This window comes from Hippopotamus amphibius, chromosome 2 (assembly GCF_030028045.1).
Source record: "Hippopotamus amphibius kiboko isolate mHipAmp2 chromosome 2, mHipAmp2.hap2, whole genome shotgun sequence".
Classification (NCBI taxonomy): Eukaryota; Metazoa; Chordata; class Mammalia; order Artiodactyla; family Hippopotamidae; genus Hippopotamus; species Hippopotamus amphibius.
Window position 1 is genome coordinate 64,557,352 of NC_080187.1, and position 12,830 is coordinate 64,570,181.

The following is a 12,830-nucleotide window of genomic DNA, read 5'->3' on the forward strand; positions in this document are numbered from 1 at the left end:
GACTAATCTACCAAATAAATAGAAATAAAAACAGCAAATCTGGCAAAATGAAACCACAGAGGAAAATGTTCCAGATAAAGGAACAAGATCAAAACCCAGAAGAACTAAATGAAGTAGATAGGCAACTACCCAGTAAAATGTTCAAGGTAATGTTCATAAAGATATTCAAAGATCTTGGGAGAAGATTGGAAGAAGAGAGTGAGCATTTAGAAGTCTTTAACAAGGAGTTAGAAAACATAAAGAAGAGCAAAACAAAGATGAAGAATACATTAATTGAAATTTAAAAAAATACACTAAAAGGAACCAATAGTAGATTAGCTAATACAAAGGAAAAGATAAGTGAGCTGAAAGACAGAGTAGTGGAAATCATTGAAGCTAAACAGATAAAAAGAATTAAAAGAAATGAAAACAGTTTAAGAGACCTCTGAGAAAACATCAAGCATACTGCCATTCTTATTATAGGGGTCCAGAAGGACAAGGGAGAGAGAAGGGGGCAGAGAATATATTTGAAGACATAATAGCTGAAAACTTTACTAACCTGGAAAAGGAAACATACATCTAAGTTCAGGAAGTGCCAGGAGTCCCATACAGGATCAATCCAAAGAGGAACACACAGAGACACATTTTAATAGCAAAAATTAAAGATAAAAAGAGAATATTAAAAGCATCAAGGGAAAAGCAACAAGTTACATACAAGGGAACTCCCATAATGCTATCAGCTGACTTTCCAGCAGAAAGTCAGCAGGAAGAAGGGAGTGGAATAATATATTTAAAGTGATGAAAGAGGAAAATCTACAGCCAAGAATACTCTACATGGCAAGGCTCTCATTTAGATTTGATGGAGACATCAAAAGCTCTACAGACAAGCAAAAGCTAAAAGAATTCAGAACCATGAAAAAAAGATTTACAAGAAATGTTAAAGGGACTTCTCTAAGTGGAAAAGAATAGGCTACAACTAGAAACATGAAAATTATGAAAGGAAAAAGCACATTGGTAAAGGAACATATACACCAAATGTAGTAAATCATCCACATGTATACCTAGTAGGAAGGTTAAAGACAAAAGTGGTAAAATAATCTATACCCACAATAAATAGTTAAGGGATACACAAAACAAAAAGATGTAAAATATGATGTCAAAAACAGTAAACATGTGGGGAGAGTACAAATGAAGTGTTGTTAAAACATATTTGAACATAAGAGATCAGCAAATTAGAATAATCAAATATAGTATATATAGATTGCTATATATAAACCTCACAGTAACTACAAACCAAAATCTATAACAAGTACACACACACACACACACACAAGAAAGTAATCCAGACATATCATTAAAGATATTCATCAAATACAAGTGGAGAGAACAAAAAGAGAAGAAAGGGATAGAAAAGAACTGCAAAAACAACCCCAAGACAATGAACAAAATGGCATTAAGTACATACCTATCAATATAATTTTGAATGTAAATGCATCAAACAAAAGATGCAGAGTAGCTGAATGGATAAAAAAACAGGACCCATATATATGCTACCTACAAGAGACTCACTTCACATCTAAAAACACACACAGACTGAAAGTGAAAGGATAGAAAAAGCTATTCCATGCAAATGGAAATTAAAAGTCACAGTAGCAATACTTATATCAGAAACATGGACTTTAAAACAAAGACTCTAACAAGACAAAGAAGGACATTACATAACGATCAAGGGATCAATCCAAGAAGAAGATATAACAGTAAATATATATGCATCCAATATAGGAGCACCTAGATACATAAAGCAAATATTAACAGACTTAAAGGGAGAAACTGATAGTAGCACAATAGCAATGGGGGACTTTAACATCCCACTTACATCAATGGACAGATCATCCATGCAGAAAATCAATAAGGGAAAACTGGCCTTAAATGATACATTACACCAGTTGAACTTAGATACAGATGGAACATTCCATCCCAAAGCAGCAGAATACACATTCTTTTCAAGTGCAATGGAATATTCTCCAGGATAGATCACATACTAAGTCACATAATGAGTCTCAGTAAATTTAAGATTAAAATTATATCAAGCATCTTTTCTAACCACAACACTATAAAACTAGAAATCAAATACAAGGGGGGAAAAAAAAGCAAAAACCCCAGACATATGTAAGCTAAATAACATGCTACTAAAAAACCAATGGGTTACTGAAGAAATCAAAGAAGAAATTTAAAACCACCTAGAGACAAATGAAAGTGAAGGTACAATGATACAAAATCTGTGAGATGCATCAAAAGCAATTATAAGAGGGAAGTTTATAGTCATACAAGCCTACCTCAGGAAACAAGAAAAATCTCAAATAAACAACCTAACCTTACACCTAAAGGAATGAAAAAAAGAAGGGAAAAGAAAATCAAAAGTTAGTGGAAGGGAAGAAATTATAAAGATCAGAGCAGAAATAAATGAAATAGAGACTTTAAAAATAATAGAAAAGGTCAGTGAAAGTAAGAGCTGGTTCTTTCATAAGATAAACAAAATTGATAAATTTTAGCCAGACCCATGAAGAAAAAAAGAGAGAAAGCCCAAATCAAATATAAAAAATGAAAAAGGAGAAGTTACAACCAACACCATAGAAATAAAAATGATCATAAGAGATTACTATGAGCAACTATATGCCAATAAAATGGATTGACTAGAAAAAATGAAGAAATTCCTAGAAATTATAATCTCCCAAGATTGAACCAAGAAAAAATAGAAAATATGAACAGACCAATCACCAGTAATGAATTGAATCAGTAATCAAGAAATTCCTAACAAACAAAAGTCCAGAACCAGATGGCTTCACAGATGAATTCTACCAAACATATAAAGAAGAACTTATACCTAGCCTTCTCAAACTATTCCAAAAAATTGCAGAGGAAAGAACATTTCTGCACTCATTCTATGAGGCCAGCATCACGCTGATACCAAAACCAGACAAAGATATTACACACAAAAAGTTACAGGCCAATATTACTGATGAACATAGATGCAAAAATCCCCAACAAAATATTAGGAAATTGAATTCAAAAATACATTAAAATGGTTATACTGCACAATCAAGTGGGATTTATCCCAGCAATGCAGGGATGTTTCAATATCTGCAAATCAATCAATGTGGTACACCACATTAACAAAAGGAAGGGTAAAAAAATCACATGATCATCTCAATAGACAGAGAAAAAGCATTTAACAAAATTCAACATCAATTCATGATTGAAAAACAGAAAACCTCAAGTTTGGTATAGAGGGAATATATCTCAATATAGGCCATTTGTGACAAACCCACAGCTAACACCATACTCAATGGTGAAAAGCTGAAAACTTTTCCTCTAAAACCAGGAATAAGACATGAATGCCCACTCTCACCACTTCTATCTAACATAGTACTGGAGGTCTTACCCACAGCTAGAAGACAAGTAAATGAAATGAAAGGCATCCAAAATGGAAGGGAAGAAGTAAAATTGTCACTATTTACAGATGACATAATACTATATATAGAAAACCCTAAACTCTCCACCAAAAACTGCTAGAACTAATAAATGAATTCAGTAAAGTTGCAGGACACAAGATTAATATACAGAAATTTGTGATTTTCTATACACTAATAATGAACTATTAGAAAGAGAAATTAAGAAAAGAATCCCATTTACTATCACATCAAAAAGAATAAGATACCTAAGAATAAAGATAACCAAGGAGATGAAAGACTTATACTATGAAAACTATAGGACATTGATGAAAGAAACTAAAGAGGGTGCAAATAAATGGAAAGATATCCTGTGTTCACTGATTGTAAGAATTAAAATTGTTAAAATATCTATACTATCCAAAGCAATCTACAAATTTAATGCAATCCCTATCAAACTACCCAGGACATTTTTCATAGGACTAGAACAATTAATCCTAAAATGTGTGTGGAACCATAAACGACCCTGAATAGCCAAAGCAATCTTGAGAAAAAAGAGCAAAGCTGAAGGTATTGTGCACCTTGACTTCAGACTATACTACAAAGCTACAGTAATCAAAACAGTATAGCACTGGCACAAAAATAGACACATAGATCAATGGAACAGAATAGAGAACCCAGAAATAAACCCAAGCATATGGTCAATTCATCTACAACAAAGGAGACAAAAATATAAAATGGGGAAAAGACAGTCTCTTCAACAAGTGGTACTGAAAAAACTGTACGGCTACACATAAAAGACAAAAGAAACAAAAGCAAAAATAAACAAATGGGACTTAATTGAACCAAAAAGCTTTTGCACAGTAAAGGAAACCATGGACAAAACCAAAAAACAACCTACTGAATGGGAAAAAATATTTGCAAATGATATGACTGAGAAGGGGTTAATGTCCAATATATATAAACAGCTCAGACAACTCAACATCAAAATACAAAAAACCTGATTAAAAAATGGGCAGAATACCTGCATAGACATTTTTCTGAAGAAGACATATAGATGGCCAACAGGCACATGAAAAGATGTTCAACTTCGCTAATCATCAGAGAAATGCAAATCAAAACCAAATGAGATATCACCTCACACCTGTCAGAATGGCTATCAACAAGAAGATCACAGATAACAAATGTTGGTGAGGATGTGGAGAAAAGGGAATCTTTGTTTACTATTGGTGGGAATGTAAGTTGGTGCAGCCACCGAGGAAAACAGTATGGAGGTTCCTCGAAAAACTAAAAACAGAACTACCATATGATCTACCAATTCCATTCCTGAATATATATTCAAAGAAAATAAAAACACTACTTTAAAAAGATACATGCACCCCAATGTTCATAGCAGCATTATTCACCATAGCCAAGATATATAAATAAATTAAGGATCCATCAACAGATGAATGGATAAAGATGTGGTGTAAATTTATATATACATAATAGAATACTACTCACTCATAAAAAAAGGAATGAAATTTTGCCATTTGCAACAACATAGATGAACTTGGAGGATATTATGTTTAATGAAATAAAGCAGACCGAGGAAGACAAAAACTATGTGATATCACTTACACGTGAAATCTAAAATATAAAACAAACTAGTGAATATAACAAATCAGAAACATACAAGCAGATATACAGACAAGCTAAAGATTACCAGTGGGTGGAGGGAAGGGAGGGCCAGATAGAGGTAGGGGCTTAAGAGATACAAACTGCTATATATAAAATAAATAAGCTACAAGAATATATTGTGCAGCACAGGAAATATAGCCAACATTTTATAATAACTACAAATGTAGTATAACTTTTAAAAATTGTGAATCACTATGTTGTACACATGAAGTTTATATAGTATTATAAGTCAATTACACCTCAATAACAAAAATCAGTTGCTGGGTCCCTTTAACCTATAGAGTTAGAATCTGCAGTGATGGGGGTACCTGGGATCTGTTTATTTAAAAACTTTCTGCATGCAAGAATCATCACCCCCATTCAGCTACCCAGTAGACTCAGAGAATGCCAGATTTTAAATTACCTGATAATATTTGACCTGGCAGCTCTCACTCTGTTGTTGGGAGATTTATAAGTACATATCAGTATATTCTATTCCTACATACCCCTGCAATGAGAGGTCCAGAAGCCAGCAACCAACTGAGACATATTCACCTTTGTGTTTTCAGGGCTCAGCATAGTGCTCAGAGCACTTTACTGGTAAGTGATGGTCTCCAATGACCTTCAGCAGCCTTCACCCTACCTGGCTTCCCAGCAACCTCTGACACTATTGGTCACTCCCTCCTTCTGGAACACTCTCCTCCCCAGGTCTCTGAACAATCCCCTCTCCTGATCTCTCTTCTGTCTCTCTAATCTATCCCTGCCTCATTTAGGCTCCTACTTCTCTACCCACCATGATACAGCTAACCAAGACTTAGTCTGGATCTTCCTCTCATCACCCTGAACTTTCTTTATAAGGTAACCATATGCTAATGATCCCACTTTTAAATTTCAAAACTGGGCCTTGTCTCTGGCTTAAGACTAGACAATCACCTGAATACTGAGTATCTCCAGTAAGATGACCCAGAGTCGTAGGTTGCTTGTACTCAGTTTCTATGTCAACCTGTCCAAGATGGAACCCCTGATCTTTCTTCCTTAACCTGGTCCTTTTTCTCATGTTCCCTATCTCCATGAATGGTACCACAATGTATCCAATATACACAGCACACACCTAGGAATTCTCCATAACATTGCTCCCTTTCTCACCAGCCCCCCCCCCATATTTAATCTATCTGTAATCTATTACCTATCAATTTTACCACTTAAGCATCTCTTCAACATGTTCACCTGGTGTTCACCATCACTACTGCCACTACGCTAGTTCAAAGTTCAATCTGCTGTCATCTCTTGCCTGAACTCCTGTGATAGACTCTGAATTCTTCTCTCTACATATACTCTGACCCCTCCAATCCATTCTCCACATTATGGTAGGCAGCCTCTAAAATGACCCCGAGAGATTCTCACCTCCTGATATTCACACTCTGTGTAAAGCTTCCTCTTGAGTGTGGGCTGCATCAAGTGACTTGCTCCTGTAAATAGCATCTGGCAAAAGTGATGAGATGTCACATCTGAGATTAACTTAGAAAAAGATTGTGTTCTTTTGTGTTTTCTCAATCAGTCCCTTCTCTCCTCTCTCCTCTCCTCTTCCCTCTCTCCTCTCCTCTTCCCTCTCTCCTCTCCTCTCCCCTCCCATCCCCTCCCCTCTCCTCTTCACTTCTCTTCCCCACTCTGGGGGAATGAAACTGCTGTGTCGTGAGTAGCCCTGTGGAGAGGCCCATGTGGCAGTAAACAGATACCTCTAGCCAAGAGCCAGTGAGAACCTGAAGCTTGACAACAGTCATACAAGTGAGCTTGGGTGTGAAACCTCCCCAGGTCAAGCCCTGAGATATCTGCAGCCCCAGCTTACATCTGCATTGCAGGCTTGTGGGAGACCCAGAGGCAGAAGACCCAGTTAAGTCATGCCCAAATTCATGATCCACAGAACTGTGAAATAATAGCATGAGTACTTTTAAGCCAATAACCTTTGGAGTAATTTATTACGCAGCAACAGATAACAGATACACCTATCATACTACCCTCTGCTTTACTTAAAAACCATTCATTCTTTAAGAATAAAAACTGAAACCCTTAGCAGTTAAAGGTCTTTCTGGCCTAGATTTGTGGACTTCTGCAACTCACCTAGTACCAGGGTTCCCTGCTTCCACAGTTCCAGATATCTCATCTTCCTGTAGATTCTCAAGAAGACTTGGCTTCCTTCAACAATCAGCAAAAGTGTCACTTCCCTGACTCCTCTGGTCCAGGCTGGGCTCCACTGGTAGATGCTCTTATAGATACCTATTCCTTGACTTTATAGGGCTGATCAGCTGACTTCAGTTTGTAATTATACATTCACATTTGGGGCTATCTCACGAAGGTCTATCTCACTAGATTGTAAGTTCCAGAAGAACAGGAATCATGTGGCAGGACATAAATCTCTTTATGCTACCCTTATCTGCTCAGTACCTGGCATAAAGAAAATTATCAATCAGCGTCTACTAAAACAGTGAGTAGGTCTCTGCCTTTGCTGGCACTTGCTGTTGCAGAAAAGCTTTCCATCTCCCTTGCCAATTCAGAAGTGAGCACTTTCTCTGGAGTCATTTCCAAGGACTTTGGTGAGTTTGGATGGGGCAGAGACCAGGCACACAAAGCTGTATGAGCCATTGCAAAGGATCTACATTTTATTTTGGTGGGTGGTGGGAATACAGTGGTGAGCAAAACCAATCCAGCCTTTGTTCTCATAGAGTTTATAGTCTGGTGGAAGAGGGGATGATTCTGTGATGATGGCAACTGTACAGGCACTACGAAAACATGTCATGAGGAAGATGAGCTAATCTACCAACAACTGATCCCCCTTTTATAGATGATCCCAGTCTTTTACCACCTATCACATGCGTTCACTATTCAAAGGGCACACAGTTTCATGACCAGCTCTTGAGTTTCTCATTCCTGCACTTCACCGTTCCCTCACTTTTCATTCTCCATCATTTCAAATGCTATAAACAACTAAACTGGCAAATTAAAAGCAGGGAACATTTTCTTTCTCCTCTCCATATATTTACCTGGTATTTTAAAAGGAGCCAAAGGGAGAAAAATATGTATGGTGGGTCAAGGCCCAAACAAAGTCTTTACTTAGCAACAGTACACAAGAGTACATCTAGAAGTATACAGAGAATAACTTCCATAAAATTAATAATCTAAAACCTCTTAATAGGAACCCTTTCCACTCAGATTTTAAAACTTTGGCCAGCTCAAAAAATACTTCTGTTAAAGGAAGATGTCTTCACTCCCTCTGTTTTGAAGCTTAAATGCCTTGATGGAAGAAGTAGAGAAATATTTCTCATTTCAAAAGTAATGTTAGGAAGTCAAGCCTATTATTCAATCATACATTGTAATAGAATATATATATGAAGTGTTTTGAGTGCCACATAAAAAGGAAAATAAAAACAGTTTCTCTTTGATGAGCTACTATCATGTCTTGCCTGGACCACGGCACCCCTAAAAAAAACTAAATAAAAATGAGCAGAAATAAACGAGCCTCAAGTTGCCAACTTCCCAGGAAGTTCTGAGGACTGCTACCAGGAAAAGCAGAGGTGATGGAAATGAGAAGAATGTGGTGAGAGGAAAGCAAACTCAAAAAGAACCAAGACATGAGAAGCAGCTGGTGACCCAGGTAGATATGAGAGTTTTGCTGATTCTTGTTTGCATCTCATCAGTGTAATTTTGAACCTTGTGGTGACAAAGTTTCATTCAGACATCAGAGCACTGACAGCAATTTTCCACAAGACTGCACTCACCCTTGCGCGTGACTGGCTCCACTCTTCTGGGCAGAGAGCAGTTTTCCAAGAGTGATATAGCTCATCACGGGAAAAGTGTCAATACTCTGATTTGTCCTGGAGATGACAGGTTGCATATGATATGTAAGGTCTGTATCTCCAAGGAATATCTGCCATCTCTCAGGCAGCCTGTGGTAGGAAACATCCTGCCAGGAGTATGCATGTCTGATCGTATCGTGCAATTTGGCATAGTAGGAATAATTGATAGAATTAAGGAATTGGCTCTTCTCAGGCCCTTTTTGGATTTTCAGGTAGTTTAGGAAATTCCATGTCTTATTTCCTCTCTCCCCACTCCCAAAATGTGTAATTCAACTCTCCAAATCATCCAATGTGAATTGTATAAAGAGCACCATCTAGCTTACTCCTCTTCCTGATTTCACTCAGCAAAATGTATATGTCTTGCCAGTTCTCCTGGCTAACTAAAGTTCTGTACATTTACTTTTATGTTCTCGTCAATTGGACATAATAAACATGATGAGAATTCGAATTCATTTTTCCATTGTTAGAATATATTTTATTTACTTTCTAAAAAAATTGGACCTAAGTTTTGAGCTATACCCTTTCTATGTTTCCACAATTAACACAAGCTGTGGCTGTGATTCTGTGTTGTCCTGATCCACATCAGGTGTTGGTGAGGAGCTTCCAGTTCCAGGTGGTGGGTCACAGAGGTGATGCATGAGGGTCCCATCCCCAGGAGAGAAGATCTACAATGGGGGAGGATCATGAAGAAATCAAGTCATCTCACCAATCACCATCATCACTGAACCATCAATATGTTCACCATCAATATGTTTAAAAGTTAAAGGAGACATTTTTGGCTAAAAGTGAAAGATCTACACTAGGGCCAGGTTTAGTCAAAAAGGGGATTTTATTTTCAAGATTCAAGTGTGCCTCCCTGGGCCTGACTATATTGCTCTGAAGTTATTTTCTCTTCCTTCTTCTTTTTCTCATCTGTGTATGCCAGCTTTATTCCTCTGCCTTTCTGTCTCAGCTGCCTGGATATTTGTGCTTCCTGGGCCACAAATCATATCTAGCTTTCATGAGTTTACCCTTGCTCTCTTCTCAAGAATGAACTAAGAGGATGGGAGCAGGGGTGAGGACCAGGCAACCAACCAAGTTGTCAGGTATCCAGTGCAATGAGGAACTCAAGGGATCAACTAATCTATTTTATTTTTTCTCTCTCCTCTTCCCTTTATACATATGTTTTACAACTCCTGTTGTAAAAGGTTCCTGTGGTCCATATGCATATAAAGACATCCATGTTTTTTCTCCCCTCTTGGTTTTATTTTCCTCTATATTGGCTCTATTTGTTCCTAAAGCAGTTGGGCTTCCCCCTTGTCACAGGAGAAGATGACTACTCTGATCCCAGACTCAATTTCCCCAATCCGTTTAATCCCAGCAGAAAGGATATGTTCTCTCCCTCAAAGTCTGGATATCAGTTCAGAGAAAAACTCTGCTAATCTCTGCTGTTCATGAACTGGGATTCTCTCTTGAGGACCCCTGATTGGGTAAAGTGCACCATTATTGCTGGAGTGAGAGGGGGACCATGAGTGACAACCCAGGGCCTCAGGAATGAAGGAACTGCTCCCAAATGGAAAGGGATGTTGTTGTCAAGACTGGATGGGAGAGTGAGTGTTAAGATCACTCCAGAATCTCACACAAAATCCCAGGGTTCCGGATAGAGGTAGACTAAGAAACAGGTTTTAGGCAATCTTTCTCCTATATTAAGCCTCACTTCTAATTCAGAAAGTAAAAGCTTTGTTTCCAGTTAGAGACTTCTCAGTATTTGATTAGTCAGTCAAGGACATTTGGGGTCACTTCCCGAGGTTCCTCAAATTCTGTTATTTACATTCAAGATGTGAATCATATACTTTCTGGAAAAAAAATACCCTATGAAACTTCCTAAGTGGCACAGTGGTTGAGAATCTGCCTGCCAATGCAGGGGACACAGGTTCGATCCCTGCTCCAGGAAGATCCCACATGCCGCGGAGCAACTAAGCCTGTGCACCACAACTATTGAGCCTGCACTTTAGAGCCCATTAGCCACAACTATTGAGCCCATGTGCCACAACTACTGAAGCCCACACGCCTAGAGTCCTTGCTCCACAACAAGAGAAGCCACGGAAATGAGGAACCCATGCACCACAATGAAGAATAGTCCCCACTCACTGCAACTAGACAAGGCCCACGTGCAACAACAAAGACCCAACATAGCCAATAAATAAATTTATAATATAAAAGAAATACCCTATGAAATACCATAACTACCACATAATAATCAATGGCGACCTTACCGACAAATGTCAACAAGTCCAAATTTATTAAACCCACATAATACTTTTTTATCATGGTAAAATACACATAGCATGTTTACCAATTTTATCATTTTTGAGTGTATAATTCAGTGGCATTAAGTACATTCACATTGTTGTGCAACTATTACCACCATCCATCCTCAGAACTTTTTCATCTTCCCAAATTGAAACTTTTACCAATTGAACAATAGCTCTCCATTCCCCTTCCCCCTGCCCTTGGCCACCACCATGCACATTGTGTCTCTGTGAATTTAACTGCTCTAGCTACCTCATAAAGGTAGAATGACACAGTATTTGTCCTTTTGTGACTGGTTTATTTCACTTAGCACAATGTCTAAAAAAATTTATCCATGGTCCAGCATGTGTCAGAATTTCCTTCCTATTTAAAACTGGATGATATTCCACTGTATATGTATACCACATTTTGTTTACTCATTCACCCATGGATGGATGGACACTTAGATTGCTTTCACCTTTGATTACTGTGATTAATGCTGCTGTGAACATATACAAATATCTATTTAAGTCCCTGCTCTCTTGGGGATATACCCAGAAGTGGAATAGCTGGATCATATGGTAATCCTATTTTTAATGTTTTGAAGAAACATTGTATTGTTTTCCATAGCAGCTGTACCATTTTACATTCCCATCAACAATGTACAAGGGTCCTAATTTCTACACATCTTCGCTAATGTTTGTTATTTTCTGTTTGTTTGTTTAAATAATAGCCAAGCTAATGAGTATGAAGTGGTATCTCATTGTGGTCCATATTTGTATTTCTCTAATGATTAGTGAGGTTGAACATCTTATCATGTGCTCTTATATATCTTCTTTAGAGAAATAGCTATTCAAGTCCTTTGCCCATTTTTTAATTTTGTTGAGTTTTTTGTTGCTGAGTTAAAAGAAATTTTTTATATATTCTTGGTATTAATCTCTTAACAGATACATGATTTGCAAATATCTCCTCCCATTCTCTGGGTTGCCTTTCACTATGTTATTAATGTTTTGTGATGCACACATTTTTTTTATTTTGATGAAGTCCAATTTGTCTATTTTTCCTTTTTTTGCCTGTGCCTTTGGCATCATATACAATAAATCATTGCCAAATATAATGTCATAAAGCTTTTCCTCTATTTTTCTTCTAAGAGTTTTACAATTTTAGATCATGTGTTTAGGTCTTTGATCCATTTGAATTAATTTTTGGATGTGGTACTATAAAAGGGTCCAACTTCATTCTTCTGCATGTATTAACAGATATCCAATTTTCCCAAACCATTTTTTTGAAAGGACTGCCTTCCCCACTGAATGGTTTTGGTGCTCCTGTGAAAAATCATTGTATTATATCTGTAAGGGTCTGTTTCTGGGATCTCTATTCTATTCGATTGTTCTCTATGTCTGTCTTTATTGTCAATACCACACTGTTTAAATATTGTAGATTTGTAGTAAGTTTGAAATTAGAAAGTGTGAGATCTATAAGTTTGTTCTTTTTTTTCAAGATTGTTTTGGCCATTCAGAGTACCTTGAGATTCCATATAAATTTTAGGATGAATTTTATACATAGTTCTATTTATTTATTTATTTATTTATTTATTTATTTAGGTACACTTGTTTTACAA